This window comes from Phyllobates terribilis, unplaced genomic scaffold (genome assembly GCF_046119375.1).
Source record: "Phyllobates terribilis strain yellow unplaced genomic scaffold, ASM4611937v1 Scaffold_13__5_contigs__length_258822181, whole genome shotgun sequence".
In the NCBI taxonomy this organism is placed as follows: Eukaryota; Metazoa; Chordata; class Amphibia; order Anura; family Dendrobatidae; genus Phyllobates; species Phyllobates terribilis.
In genome coordinates this window covers 3,933,767-3,948,205 of record NW_027362773.1, presented here as the reverse complement: position 1 = coordinate 3,948,205, position 14,439 = coordinate 3,933,767, and the positions used below count along the sequence as shown (strand labels likewise).

The following is a 14,439-nucleotide window of genomic DNA, read 5'->3' as shown; positions in this document are numbered from 1 at the left end:
ACTGGAGCAGAAGACCCAGAGCAGGAGACCGGGAGCCCGGAGCAGGAGACCGGGAGCCCGGTGTAGGAGACCAGGAGCCCGGTGCAGGAGACCAGGAGCCCGGCGCTGGTGACCAGGAGCCCGAAGCTGGTGACCGGGAGCCCGGCGCAGGAACCCGGAGCAGGAGCCCGGGAGCAGGAGCCCGGTACTGGAGCTGGAGATCAGAAGCAAAAGAATTAACAGGGACACTGGGGTGAGGCGGATTGGGGTGGGAAGGGGGGTAAAAAGACAGGGGAGTGGGAAGAGGGGTAAAAAGACAGGGGAGTGGGAAGAGGGGGATTGGGGTGGATGAGGGGAGATCAGAGATAGACTTACCAAAGGGTCAGCAGGACTGGAACAGAAGACCCAGAGCAGGAGCCCGGAGCAGGAGACCAGGAACCCGGTGCAGGAGACCAGGAGCCCGGTGCAGGAGACCAGGAGCCCGGTGCAGGAGACCAGGAGCCCGGAGCAGGAGACCGGTACTGGAGCTGGAGATCAGAAGCAAAAGAATTAACAGGGACACTGGGGTGAGGTGGATTGGGGTGGGAAGGGGGGTAAAAAGACAGGGGAGTGGGAAGAGGGGTAAAAAGACAGGGGAGTGGGAAGAGGGAGATTGGGGTGGATGAGGGGAGATCAGAGATGGACTTACCAAAGGGTCAGCAGGACTGGAACAGAAGACCCAGAGCAGGAGACCGGGAGCCCGGCGCTGGTGACCAGGAGCCCGGCGCTGGTGACCGGGAGTGGAGCTGGAGACTCGGACCAGAGCTGGAGACCGCTGCAGGATGCAGAAAAAAAGGTTACGGGGGTAAAAAGAGGGGGGAGGGGGGATTGGGGTGGATGAGGGGAGAATAGACTTACCAAAGTCTTCTCTGCAGGATCAGCAGCAGGCTCTGGAGCAGGAACCACAGCAGGTCAGGAGCAGAAGATCCAGGAGCTGGAGCACAAGATCCAGGACGCTGGAACGGAAGATCCAGGAGCAGCAGCAGCAGTGACTGGAACAGTGAGAAGATGGTCTTGTGGTGTCACAGAATATTCTGTGGCACTACAAGGCCCAGCACAGACACATCAGATGTGATCGCTCTGTAGAAATCCTCACCAAATGTGAGGGTCTGCAGGGCGGTCACAGGGTGATGATGGGGTGGTGACAGGTGGAGGTAATCTGATTGGAGCAATCATTGATGACATTGATCGCTCCAATCAGAGTACCTGAATACAGGTGACCAGGCGGTCACATGGAGGTGTCACCCCTCTGTGACCCCCTGTGGCGCATGTTGTGCCCCAGCCATCTGATTGGTGACACTGATTGCACCAATCAGATATGGCTGGAGCAGAGCACGCACCACAGGGGGTCACAGAGAGGTGACACTTCCTTGTGACCGCCTGTCACCTGTATTCAGGTACTCTGATTGGAGCGATCGATGTCATCATCGATCGCTCCAATCAGAGCAGTCTGGGGGCTTGAATCACATTACAGGGGGTCATGGGGCGGTGACAGGCAGGTCACAAGCCCTGTCACCGCGCGGTCGCGCTACGATCGGTGCGATCGATGTGATCGGCGATCGCACCGATCATAGCAGTCCGGGGCCAGGGCTGGGGTGTCCTATCAACATCCTAGGATCGGTGCTCATAGGAGCACCGATCCTAGGCTGCAGATCACTGTTTCCGGCAATCACATTGCCGGAAACAGTGAGAAATGCTGTGATTGGCTGTTCAGATTTGAACAGCCAATCACAGCGATCGCTGGTGCGGGGGGCGGCGACAGCCCCCGGGATGATGACGCCATCTAAGAGGAGGTAGGATGGCACCGTAACTTTAATGCTGTCACCGCGACTTAAGTCGCGGTGCCGCATTAAAGATATGACGTACTAATACGGGTCTGGCTCTTAAGTCCCAGGGCACAGACGCGTATTAGTACGGCAAATGTTGTTAAGGGGTTAAAGGAAGGCAAACAACTCAATTTCGCTGTCCAGTCCCTTTGGTTTTAAAGTATTTAATTTAAAGATCCACTCGCTCTCCTTTTTTGACATACTCTTAATAAAATCTCCTAGTCTCCAATGCCTGTGTATTGTCTGTATACCTGTCACTTTAACCCCTTGGATGGATCCATTGTGCTTCTCCATAAAATGCTTGGATAGTGGGTGGCCAGTGTACTTGTGTTTAATATTCCGTAGGTGTTCATTTATCCTGGTACTCATGGGTCGTTTCATTCTACCTACATACATTTTTCCACATGGACATAGTAACCCATAAATAACCCCTGTGGTGGTACAGGTTATGAAGTCTGTAATGGGGTATGACTCTTCCTGGTGGCTAACTGTATTTTGTTTTTGTGTTGTTATTGTTTTGCACATTTTACATTTTTTACATTTTTTACATGGGAAAAACCTTTTATCCTCTGCTGAAATGGGGTATGTGGTTCGTTACTAGCTTTGTAATTTTCTACAGTGGGTGCTATAATTGAGCCTAGATTCCATGCTTTCCTGAATATGAACTTAGGTCTAGTGGTCATCTGGTCCCCGATTATTTTGTCATCTTTTAGTGTGTGCCAGTGTCTTTCCACGATTTTCCTAAAGAGATGGGTATTTGCACAGTATGGTGTAATGATGGGAATATCTATATTGTACTTATTTTTATCTTGTTTCGGTTTGTTTGTAGTGGACACACTTAAGAGGTTCTCTTGTGGTATGACTGCTGTTTTCTGAATTGTGTTATTGAGAAATTGGGCGTTATACCCCTTTTCCAGGAATTTTTTTTGTAAGTTCTTCTGCTTCTGTATCGAAATCTTTAAGTTTTGAGCAGTTTCTGTGTAGTCACAGGTATTGACTGCGGGGGACGTTCAGGAGCCAATTTGGAAGGTGGCAGCTATCCATCGGAATATATCCGTTTGCATCAGTAGGTTTATGGTAGGTGCGGGTTTGAATACAGTTGTCCTCAATATATATGTTGAGGTCTAAGAAGTTTATTGTTGTGGTGTTAGTAGTGGATGTAAACTCCAGGAAGAAGTCATTATTGTTTATTTGTTGTAGAAATGTGTTTAGGGAGGATTGGTCACCTGACCAGGTCAATACCTGCGACTACACAGAAACTGCTAAAACTTAAAGATTTTGATACAGAAGCAGAAGAACTTACAAAAAAATTCCTGGAAAAGGGGTATAACGCCCAATTTCTCAATAACACAATTCAGAAAACAGCAGTCATACCACGAGAGAACATCTTAAGTTTGTCCACTACAAACAAACCGAAACAAAATAAAAATAAGTACAATATATATATTCCCATCATTACACCATACTGTGCAAATACCCATCTCTTTAGGAAAATCGTGGAAAGACACTGGCACACACTAAAAGATGACAAAATAATCGGGGACCAGATGACCACTAGACCTAAGTTTATACACTGTGTTCCAAATTATTATGCAAATAATATTTTCTCAGATTTTCCCAAATTACCTATATGAATTGCAGTCGTTGTAATTTTCCAGTCAAATAACTATTAGAGTACAATTGAAAGGTTTTTGTACAAACTGCCTATGATAACAGTATATTTTATTTGTCAGGTTTTGGATGGTTTCTGCTTTAATTGTTTTGCATGAGGACAGAATACCCTCCCAGAGCTGTTGCTTAGATGTGAACTGCCTCCCACCATCATAGACACTCCTTTTGATGATGCTCCAGAGGTTCTCAATGGGGTTGAGGTCAGGGGAGCATGGGTGCCACACCATAAGTTTGTGCCCTTTTATGCCCATAGCAGCCAGAGATGCAGATGTGTTATGTGCAGCATGAGACGGGGCATTATCATGCATGAAGATGATCTTGCTGCAGAATGCACGGTTCTTCTTCTTGAACCATGGAAGGAAGTGCTGTTTGAGAAACTCAACATACATTATGGAGTTTATCTTTACCCCTTCAGGGATCCTAAAAGGGCCGACAATCTCTCTCCCCATGATTCCAGCCTAAAACATTACTCCACCTCCTCCTTGTTAGCGCCGTAGCCGTGTTTGCATGGGGTGTCCATCAACCAGCCATCCTCCACTCCATCCATCTGGACCATCGAGATCATTTCATGCATGATAATGCCCCGTCTCATGCTGCACATAACACATCTGCATCTCTGGCTGCTATGGGCATAAAAGGGGACAAACTTATGGTGTGACACCCATGCTCCCCTGACCTCAACCCCATTGAGAACCTCTGGAGCATCATCAAAAGGAGTGTCTATGATGGCGGAAGGCAGTTCACATCTAAGCAACAGCTCTGGGAGGGTATTCTGTCCTCATGCAAAACAATTAAAGCAGAAACCATCCAAAACCTGACAAATTCAATGGACGAGAGAGTTGAGAAGCTCCTTTCGAAGAAGCGGTCCTATGTGCAAATGTAGCATTAACTAGAATAAAGTTTTGAGTTGAAAACTGTTTGATTTCAGTTTGTAATAACCTGCTAATGCTTATAATTTCAAAAATGACCATTTTTTTGTTCTTTATTAAAATGAAAAGGTTGAAAACTCTGCTGTGCATAATAATTTGGAACATGCATTTTGAGTGCAGTTTGAGTTTTTTATTTTTTTAAAAATATACTGTTATCATAGGCAGTTTCTACAAAAACCTTTCAATTGTACTCTAATAGTTATTTGACTGGAAAATTACAATGACTGCAATTCATATAGGTAATTTGGGAAAATCTGAGAAAATATTATTTGCATAATAATTTGGAACACAGTGTATTCAGGAAAGCACGCAATCTAGGGTCAATTATAGCACCCACTGTAAAAAATTACAAAGCTAGTAGCGAACCACATACAGCAGAGGATAAAAGTTTTTTTCCCATGTAAAAAATGTAAAATGTGCAAAACAATAACAACACAAAAACAAAATACAGTTAGCCACCAGGAAGAGTCATACCCCATTACAGACTTCATAACCTGTACCACCACAGGGGTTATTTACGGGTTACTATGTCCATGTGGAAAAATGTACGTAGGTAGAACAAAACGACCCATGAGTACCAGGATAAATGAACACCTATGGAATATTAAACACAAGTACACTGGCCACCCAGTATCCAAGCATTTTATGGAGAAGCACAATGGATCCATCCAAGGGGTTAAAGTGACAGGTATACAGACAATACACAGGCATTGGAGACTAGGAGATTTTATTAAGAGTATGTCAAAAAAGGAGAGCGAGTGGATCTTTAAATTAAACACTTTAAAACCAAAGGGACTGAACAGCGAAATTGAGTTGTTTGCCTTTAAAGACTGACAGGCAGACTGCAATTATCACACCACCGCAAAGGTATATAAGGACATCACATAGCTAGCTAGGACTATCCCTGATGAAGACAGCCGCAGCTGTTGAAACACGTTGGAATTGTCCCTAACTAGCAAAGGAGGCGCCCACAGGCCTCCATACCTAGTGCACTCCTTGCACCACGTGACGCCGCGTCATTCAGAGCCTCTCGTGTGCTCTCTGCAGGGAGCGCGTCCCCTCCCAAACCGGAAGTACGCGAGCCTGCGGCAGTCACCGGCCGGGACTCCGCTCTCTCTCCGGATCTCTGCACACACAGACCCAACCCTTGGACTGTGAGTATTACGTAGCCTTGGCCCTTTACCTGGACACGCAGACCTTCTAACTGTAAGTAACATCTAACACTGTGTTACCATCCTTAGACCTTACAGCCAGAGCCTCCTGTTGCACCTATCTCACCAGGACGGCAACCACTGCTAACCATTAGACTCCACAGCTCTATCAGACTTTAATAGGACATGTCCACATCTGCGTGAGTACCTTGAACTCCGGACCACGCTTGACAGATATCGCAGCCTGTACTTCTACTCACACAAGTGTACTTACCTCCTTAGGACTTGGCCGTTACCTCGACTTTGCCCTACTCAGTGCAACCAGAGCCCTCTGCTGCACCCATCAGGACGGCAATCACCCTCAAAATCGACACCACCCCCTAAACCTACTAGGCCTTACAGCCCCATCTGATCTAAAACAAGACACGTCCACCTAAAAGGGTGAGTAGTCCTAAACGTCAGACCACCATCTGATAGTATCGCAGCCAGCATCCCTACTTCTACTGTTACACTTATCTCCATAGAACGTTGGCCACACTCCTGACCCGGCTTTGCCCTACCAGACTACGCCATTACAGTACCACATGGCAATATGAACACCTAAATGCAAGATTTACCTCTAGTCCTACAGCACAAGCCAAGGTGCCTCAGGAGGATCCATCAACCAGTTGACTCTCAAGTGACCTTCACCTCCAATACTTGAAGTTTAAACCAGTTGATTAATACACCGTCCACACTGTCCTTCAACAGATAACTCTAAAGGAACCTAATCCATAAGGACAACACCACTAGAGGACACCTGCACAGCCAACCCCCGGCAACGTGCCAATCTCCAATCTAACAGCAGGTATCTCACTACTTAACCTAAATCTCAACAAGTATTTGTCTCATTATAACCACCTATCCTCTACTCTAGATACCACTATAGAAAGCCATCCAGATAGCAACCCATCTATCGTTTAGAGATACACCAAGTCATCCCACCAGGTAATTCTAAGAAAACAAATACTGCTCTACTACCCTCCTACTAGACCTAACAACCCCCCATTACTTTCTCTTACTAGGTCTCCGCAGTTGCACCTCCTAGCCTACCGAATTCATCATCGTACTCTAAAGAATCCCAAGAGCACCAGCTTGCATTACTAACTTGTATTTGCCTATTTATCTTTTTATTTATTTATTTATTTAATTACGCTCTCTATCACAAATATACAGCCTCTGTATCATACTATACATTTTTAGAATTTTAAAACCTTTTAATTTATGATCCAATAAAGCAATTTTAATTCTTCCTCCCGAATTCGCCTCACTACTGTCAGCGTGAATTAATACCTTAACTACTAGTATACATACATTTACGGACACCAAGTGGTTCCCTGTCCAAAAATTCGCAGCTACTGGAAGTGAACAGCCCGTTAGCGCCTTCTTTACCCAACCTACACAACATATGTATATTCCATTTTAAAACACTTTACGTTAATATCTTGTCAGATTTCTGTGAGTTTGGCTGTTCCCTTCATGATTTCTACATACTTCCCGGACATGCACCCGTTTTTAGACGTTTTTAGTATTTTTTACTTTTTTTTGGCATTTTTCTGTTATCCATTGTTGTCACCTGTAATAAATAAACTTACTTTGGTTTTTTCACTGCTCATGACCTGGTGGGACTTTATGGTTGGACTGTTCTTCCTTTCCTCTCATTGTGACTGAAAAGTAGTTTTCGACCACTTAAAGGGTATTGATGTACTCAAGAGAAATTGCATAACATTTTCTCCTATTACCCCTTTTGAAAATTGCAAACTTGGGGTCAAAGCAACATTTTAGTGGAAAAAATAGTAATATTTCATTTACTCACCCAATGTTATACAAATTTGTGTATCGCCTGAGGGTTAAAAATACTTACTGCTCCCCTATATTAATTCCTTGAGAGGTGTAGTTTACAAAATAGGGTCACTTGTGGGGGTTTCTGCTGTTTCGGCATGTCAGGGACTCTTCAAATGTAACATGGTGTTCGCAACCTAACCCAGCCAAAATAGCGCTCCTTCCCTTCCAAGCCCTGCCGTGCGTCAAGGCAGTAGTTTTCCACAACATGTGGGGTGCCGGCTTACTCAGTAAAATTTCCACAACAAATTTTAACTTCCATTTACTCCTGTTACCCTTGTGAAAATAAAAGAAATGGGGCTAAGGCTGTGTGCCCACGATGCGTTTTTTAAGTGTTTCCGCAGCGGCAATTCCGCTGCAGAAACGCTTAAAAAATGCTTGGTAGAAGGTCTGCCATGTTCTCCAATGATAATCCGCATGTGCTGTGCACGTGCTGCGGAGATTTCCGCTGCGGTTTATCATTGCGGAAAAAACGCAGCACTACCAATCATTTTACGGAATAGCGGCGTTTTCGCCGCCATTGACTTGCATTGGAACGCATGGAATCCGCATCACTGCATCTGCAGACGCGCATTCCATGCGTTTCAATGTGCGGATGGTACCCAGGTTTGGAGAAGAGGAGACTCTCCTCCAGACCTGGGTACCATAAGTACCTGTAAAAAAAAGAATAAAATAAAAAATAAATATTATACTTGCCTTCTGATGGCCCCCGGTCTCCTTGTCTTGGCTTGCCGGCAGCTCGCGGTAGACTAAAGGACCTGTGGTGACGTCATTTAGTCATGTGACGGGTCACGTGACAGCTGACGTCGGCAGGTCCTTTAGTCTACCGCGATCTGCCGGCAAGCCAGGACGGAGCGGAGAAAAGACCGGGGGCCATCAGAAGGCAAGTATATATTTATTTTTTACTATTCTTTTACGGTCACACTATATGAATCCATGCCGTTTGCATGTATTTATATTGTGTGACCAAGTTGTCAAGCACTTTCCAAGTGATGCTAAAATCGCTTGGAAAGCACTTGACAACCTGCATGCGGAAATGCATGTGAAAAGCGCTTCACTTCCGCTTGTCCCTATCAGGAAAAACGCATGTACAATCCGCATGTACAATCCGCATGCGTTTTTTCTGCCAGGGAGATGCAGAAACGCTCAGGAAAAATCCTGAGCATTTCTGCATCGTGGGCACATAGCCTGAAACAACATTTTTGTGGGAAAAATTAAGTTTTTTTTTATATTAACAGCTCAACACTGTAAAATTCTGTGAAGCCCCTGAAGGTTCAAGGTTCTCACCATACATCTAGATAAATTCCTTGAAGGGGCTAGTTTCCAAAATGGGGTCATTTGTGGGGGGTTTCCACTGTTTAGGCACATCCTCCAAACGTGACATGGCGTCTGCTATTGATTCCAGCTAATTTTGCATTCCAGAATGTTAACGGTGCTCTTTCCATTGTGAACCCTCTCATGCGCCCAAACAGTAGTTTTCCACCACATATGGGGTATCCAAAAGACAAGGATTATCCAGCGTGGAAAAAATCTCCATAAAAATAGAAAATCTATTAATGAAAAGTATTAAAAACTTTTTCAGAGACATAAGATGACATCAAATCAGTACAGAGTACTTAGGCAGACGCGTTTTGGAATGAAACTTCCTTGCTTCATTGCTATTCATAACCATGTGCTTGCCGGCATTTTTATGTCAAATCCTGACTATGCATGGTGTTGGATATGGCCAATCCCATCTTGTGGGGATCTTCTTCCAATACAGGATCGATATGGGGTATCGGCGTACTCAGGAGAAATAGCACAACAAACTTTATAGTACACTTTCTCCTGTTACGCTTGTGAAAATGAAAAATTTGGGGCTAAAATAATATTTTTGTTGAAAAAAATTGTTTTTTAATTTTAACGGCTCAGCATTATAAAATTGTGTGAAGCCCCTGAAGGTTCAAGGTGCTTACCACACATCTAGATAAATTCCTTGAGGGGTGTAGTTTCCAAATGGGTCACTTGTGTGGGCTTTATACTGTTTAGGCACCTCAAGGGCCCTCCAAATGCGACATGGCGTCCGCAATTGATTCCAGCCATTTCGTATTCCAAAACTCAAATGGTGCTCCTTTCTTTCTGAGCCCTGTAGTGCACCCAAACAGTAGTTTTCCACCAGATATGAGCGCACTCAGGAGAAATCGCGCAACACATTTTATGGTGCATTTTCTCCTGTTACCCTTGTGAAAATGAAAAATTTGGGGCTAAAGTAAAATTTTTGTGGGGAACGGTAAAATATTCATTTTTTCCTTCCACATTCCATTATTACTTGTGAAGCACCTGAAGGGTTAATACATTTATTAAGTGTAGTTTTGAGCACCTTGAGGGGTGCAGTTTTTAGAATGGTGTCACTTTTGGGTATTTTCTGTCATAAAGGCCCCTCAAAGTCACTTCAAATGTATTGTGGTCCCTATAAAAATGGTTTTGTAAATTTTGCTGGAAAAATGAGAAATTGCTGATCAACTTTTAACCCTTCTGATTTCCTAACAAGAAAAAAATTATGTTTCAAAAATTGTGCTGATGTAAAGTCGACATTTCGGAAATGTTATTTATTAACTATTTTGTGTGATATAACTCTCTGATTTAAGGGCATAAAAATTAAAGTTTGAAAATTTTCTCCAAATTTCTGATATTTTCAGAAATACATTTTATGACTATCATGAAGTACAATATGTCACGAAAAAACAATCTCAGAATCAGGGGGATATATTGAAGCTTTCCAGAATTATTACCTCATAAAGTGACAGTGGTCAGAATTGAAAAAATTGGCCCGGTCGCAAAAGATAAAACAGACTCTGGCGCAAAAGCATTAAAGCAGTTGCTACCCTTGTAAATTATAATTCTTGTTGGACAGGGTCCACTATCCCTATATATTAATCAGTCACTAATTTACTGATGTTTATTGTATTGGTTTTCTATTGTTGTAGTTATGCATTGCACAATTTGCATTTTTTCCTTTATACAGAGACTTGGCATTAAAGGGAACCTGTCAAGTTCTCCAACTGATATTAGAATTACCCCATTACATTTTACAGGAGAAGGTCATATGATCGTGGGGTACCAATGGGTGTCATGACAGTTGGAGGTCAAAGAATGATCTCCAAGTCTGCCAGGTATGGTGGTCGGTTCTTAGCTATTACCCTGCAATACTGTGGGGCCAGGTTTAAAATAAATAAATAATAAAAGGTAAAACATATTTTTTTTATAAAAATATATATTTATATAAAAAAACAAAACAAAATAAATAACGAAAAAAAAAGTTTCACCAATAAAAATACTTTTTTATGTGAAAAGAAAAAAAGTACACATAATAGATATCGCCACTTCTGGAACGACCCCGTCTGTAAAACTATTATTTAACTCCTAAAATGAATACACTAAAAAGAAATTAAGAAACAACAAAAAAATAAAGTGTAAAATAAATGGTATTATTGAAAATGTAATTTTGTCCTGCAAAATTCGAGCCTACAAATAGTTCTGTTGGTGGAAAAATAAGCAAAATTATAGCTCTCAGACTAAGGTGATGTAAAAACAAATGATTTCATAAAAAAAATTGTGTAAAGAAGGAAAAACCTATAAAAATGTGGTATCATTGCAATCCTAATGAGCCACAATCAGTACAGGAAGGAAGGATAGTGTATTTAGTGACCTGAGCATCAGTAATAGTAGTAGGGGGGCATCGCTGCAGAGGGTAGATCAATCAATACACTAAGAAGGAATAGAGGTACAGAGAAATACAGGTGCTTCTCACAAAATTAGAATATCATCAAAAAGTTAATTTATTTCAGTTCTTCAATACAAAAAGTGAACAGAGTGATCTATTTCAAGTGTTTATTTCCGTTAATGTTGATGATTATAGCTTACAGACAATGAAAACACAAAAGTCATTATCTCAGTAAATTAGAATACTTTATAACAGCAGCTTGAAAAATGTTTTTAAATTCTGAAATGGTTGGCCTACTGAAATGTATGTTCAGTAAATGCACTCAATACTTGGTCTGGGCTCCTTTTGCATCAATTACTGCATCAATGCGGCGTGGCATGGAGGCGATCAGCCTGTGGCACTGCTGAGGTGTTATGGAAGCCCAGGTTGCTTTGATAGCAGCCTTCAGCTCATCTGCATTGTTGGGTCTGGTGTCTCTCATCTTCCTCTTGACAATACCCCATATATTCTCTATGGCGTTAAGGTCAGGTGAGTTTGCTGGCCAATCAAGCACAGTAACATAGTAACATAGTTTTAAGGTTGAAGGAAGACTAAGTCCATCTAGTTCAACCCTTAGCCTAACTTGTTGATCCAGAGGAAGGCAAAAAAAACCCATGTGGCAAACACTAAGCTCCACATTGGGGAAAAAAATTCCTTCCTGACTCCATACGGCAATCAGACTAGTTCCCTGGATCAACGCCCTGTCAAGAAATCTAGTTTATATAACCTGTAATATTATACTTTTCAAGAAAGGCATCCAGGCCCTTCTTAAATTTTAGTAGTGAATCACTCATTACAACATCATGCGGCAGAGAGTTCCATAGTCTCACTGCTCTTACAGTAAAGAATCCTCGTCTGTGATTATGATTAAACCTTCTTTCCTCCAGACGTAGAAGATGCCCCCTTGTCCCCGTCTCAGGCCTCAGAGTAAAAAGATCAGTAGACAGGTCTTTGTACTGTCCCCTCATATACTTGTACATAGTAATAAGATCACCCCTAAGCCTTCTTTTTTCCACAGTAAATAACCCCAAGTGTAATAACCTGTCTTGGTATTGCAGACCCCCCAGTCCTCTAATAACCTTGGACGCTCTTCTCTGCACTCGCTCTAGTTCAGCTATGTCTTTCTTATACACCGGAGACCAGAACTGTACACAGTATTCCAAGTGTGGTCGCACTAATGACTTGTATAGAGGTAAAATTATGTTCTCCTCATTAGTATCTATGCCTCTTTTAATGCATCCTATTATTTTATTTGCCTTTGCAGCAGCTGCCTGACACTGGCCAGTAAACGTGAGCTTGTCGTCCACCAATACACCCAGGTCTTTTTCAGTTACAGTTTTGCCCAGTGTTTTACAATTAAGCATATAATTATACATTTTATTTCCTCTGCCCAAGTGCATCACCTTACATTTATCCCCATTAAAGCTCATTTGTCATTTATCAGCCCAAGCTTCTAGTTTACATAGATCCTCCTGTAATATAAAATTGTTCTCCTCTGTATTGATTACCCTGCAGAGTTTAGTGTCATCTGCAAATATTGAAATATTACTCTGTATGCCCCCTACAAGGTCATTAATAAATATGTTAAAAAGAAGGGGGCCCAATACTGACCCCTGTGGTACCCCACTGTTAACGGAGACCCAGTCTGAGTGTTTTCCATTACTAACCACCCTTTGTTTCCTATCACTGAGCCAATTCTTAACCCACATACATATATTTTCCCCTATCCCCATTGTTCTCATTTTATGTATCAACCTTTTGTGTGGAACCATATCAAAAGCTTTTGAAAAGTCCATATACACAACATCCACTCCATTTCCTTGGTCCAGTCCAGAACTTGCCTCCTCATAAAAACTGATCAGATTAGTTTGACAGGAACGGTCCCTCGTAAACCCATGTTGATATTGGGTCATGAGGTTATTCTTCTTCAGATACTCTAGTATAGCATCTCTTAGGAAACCCTCCAGGATTTTACCCACAGTAGAGTTTAAGTTTACCGGCCTATAATTTCCAAGTTCAGTTTTTGTCCCCTTTTTGAATATTGGCACCACATTTGCTATACGCCAGTCCTGTGGTACAGACCCTGTTATTATGGAATCTTTAAAGATTAAAAATAATGGTCTATCTATGACGTTACTTAATTCCTGCAGTACTCGCGCGCGGGTGTATCCCATCCGGGCCCGGGGATTTGTCAACTTTAGTGATTTTTAGACGCCGCCGTACTTCCTGCTGGGTTAAGCAAGTGACATTTACTGGAGAATTTTTGTTATCACTAATCATGTTTTCTGTCATGCGATTTTCTTGTGTAAATACGGTTGAAAAAAAATCATTTAGCATATTGGCTTTTTCCTCATCCTCATCCACCATTTCACCCAGACTATTTTTAACGGGGCCAACACTATCATTTTTTAGTTTTTTACTATTTATGTAGTTAAAGAATATTTTGGGGTTATTTTTACTTTCTCTGGCAATGATTCTCTCTGCCTCAATCTTTGCTGCCTTGATTTGTTTTTTACATCATTTATTTAATTTTCTATATTTATTTAATGCCTCATCACTACCTACTTGCTTTAGTTCTCTAAATGCTTTCTTTTTGTCACTTATTGCGCCCCTTACACCTCTATTTAGCCATAGTGGTTTCCTCCTATTTCTAGCATGTTTATTCCCAAGGGGTATATATTGTGCACAGGTCCTATTCAGGATGTTATTAAATGTCTCCCATTTGCTTTGTGTAGCTTTATGTCTCAGGATATCGTCCCAGTTTATTGCACTAAGATCATCTCTTAACCGTTGGAAATTTGCCTTCCTGAAGTTTAGTGTCCTTGTAACCCCTCTGCTGCACATCTTATTAAAGGTTACATGAAAACGTATTATTTTGTGATCACTATTACCCAAGTGACCCCCAACTCGTATATTTGATATACTGGACTATTGGTTAATATTAGGTCTAGCAGTGCCCCCCTTCTTGTTGAGTCTTGAACCAGTTGTGAAAGGTAACAGTGATACTGTTGTTTTTAAACCAGGTATTGGTACGTTTGGCAGTGTGGACAGGTGCCAAGTCCTGTTGGAGAATGAAATTTCCATCTCCAAAAAGCTTGTCAGCAGAGGGAATCATGAAGTGCTCTAAAATTTCTTGGTAGACGGCTGCTCTGGCTTTGGTCTTGATAAAACACAGTGGACCTACAGCAGCAGATGACACAGCTCCCCAAACCATCACTGAT

General features: G+C 42.4%; 1 long non-coding RNA gene across 1 annotated transcript; it reads left to right on the top strand.

Moving 5' to 3' along the window:
* Positions 1–6,118: 6,118 nt before the first annotated feature.
* Positions 6,119–6,584, top strand: LOC141174489 (uncharacterized). The gene is made up of 3 exons (XR_012252891.1): positions 6,119–6,237; positions 6,346–6,442; positions 6,512–6,584. It is a non-coding gene; the product is annotated as an uncharacterized lncRNA (long non-coding RNA).
* The last annotated feature ends 7,855 nt before the right edge of the window (positions 6,585–14,439 follow it).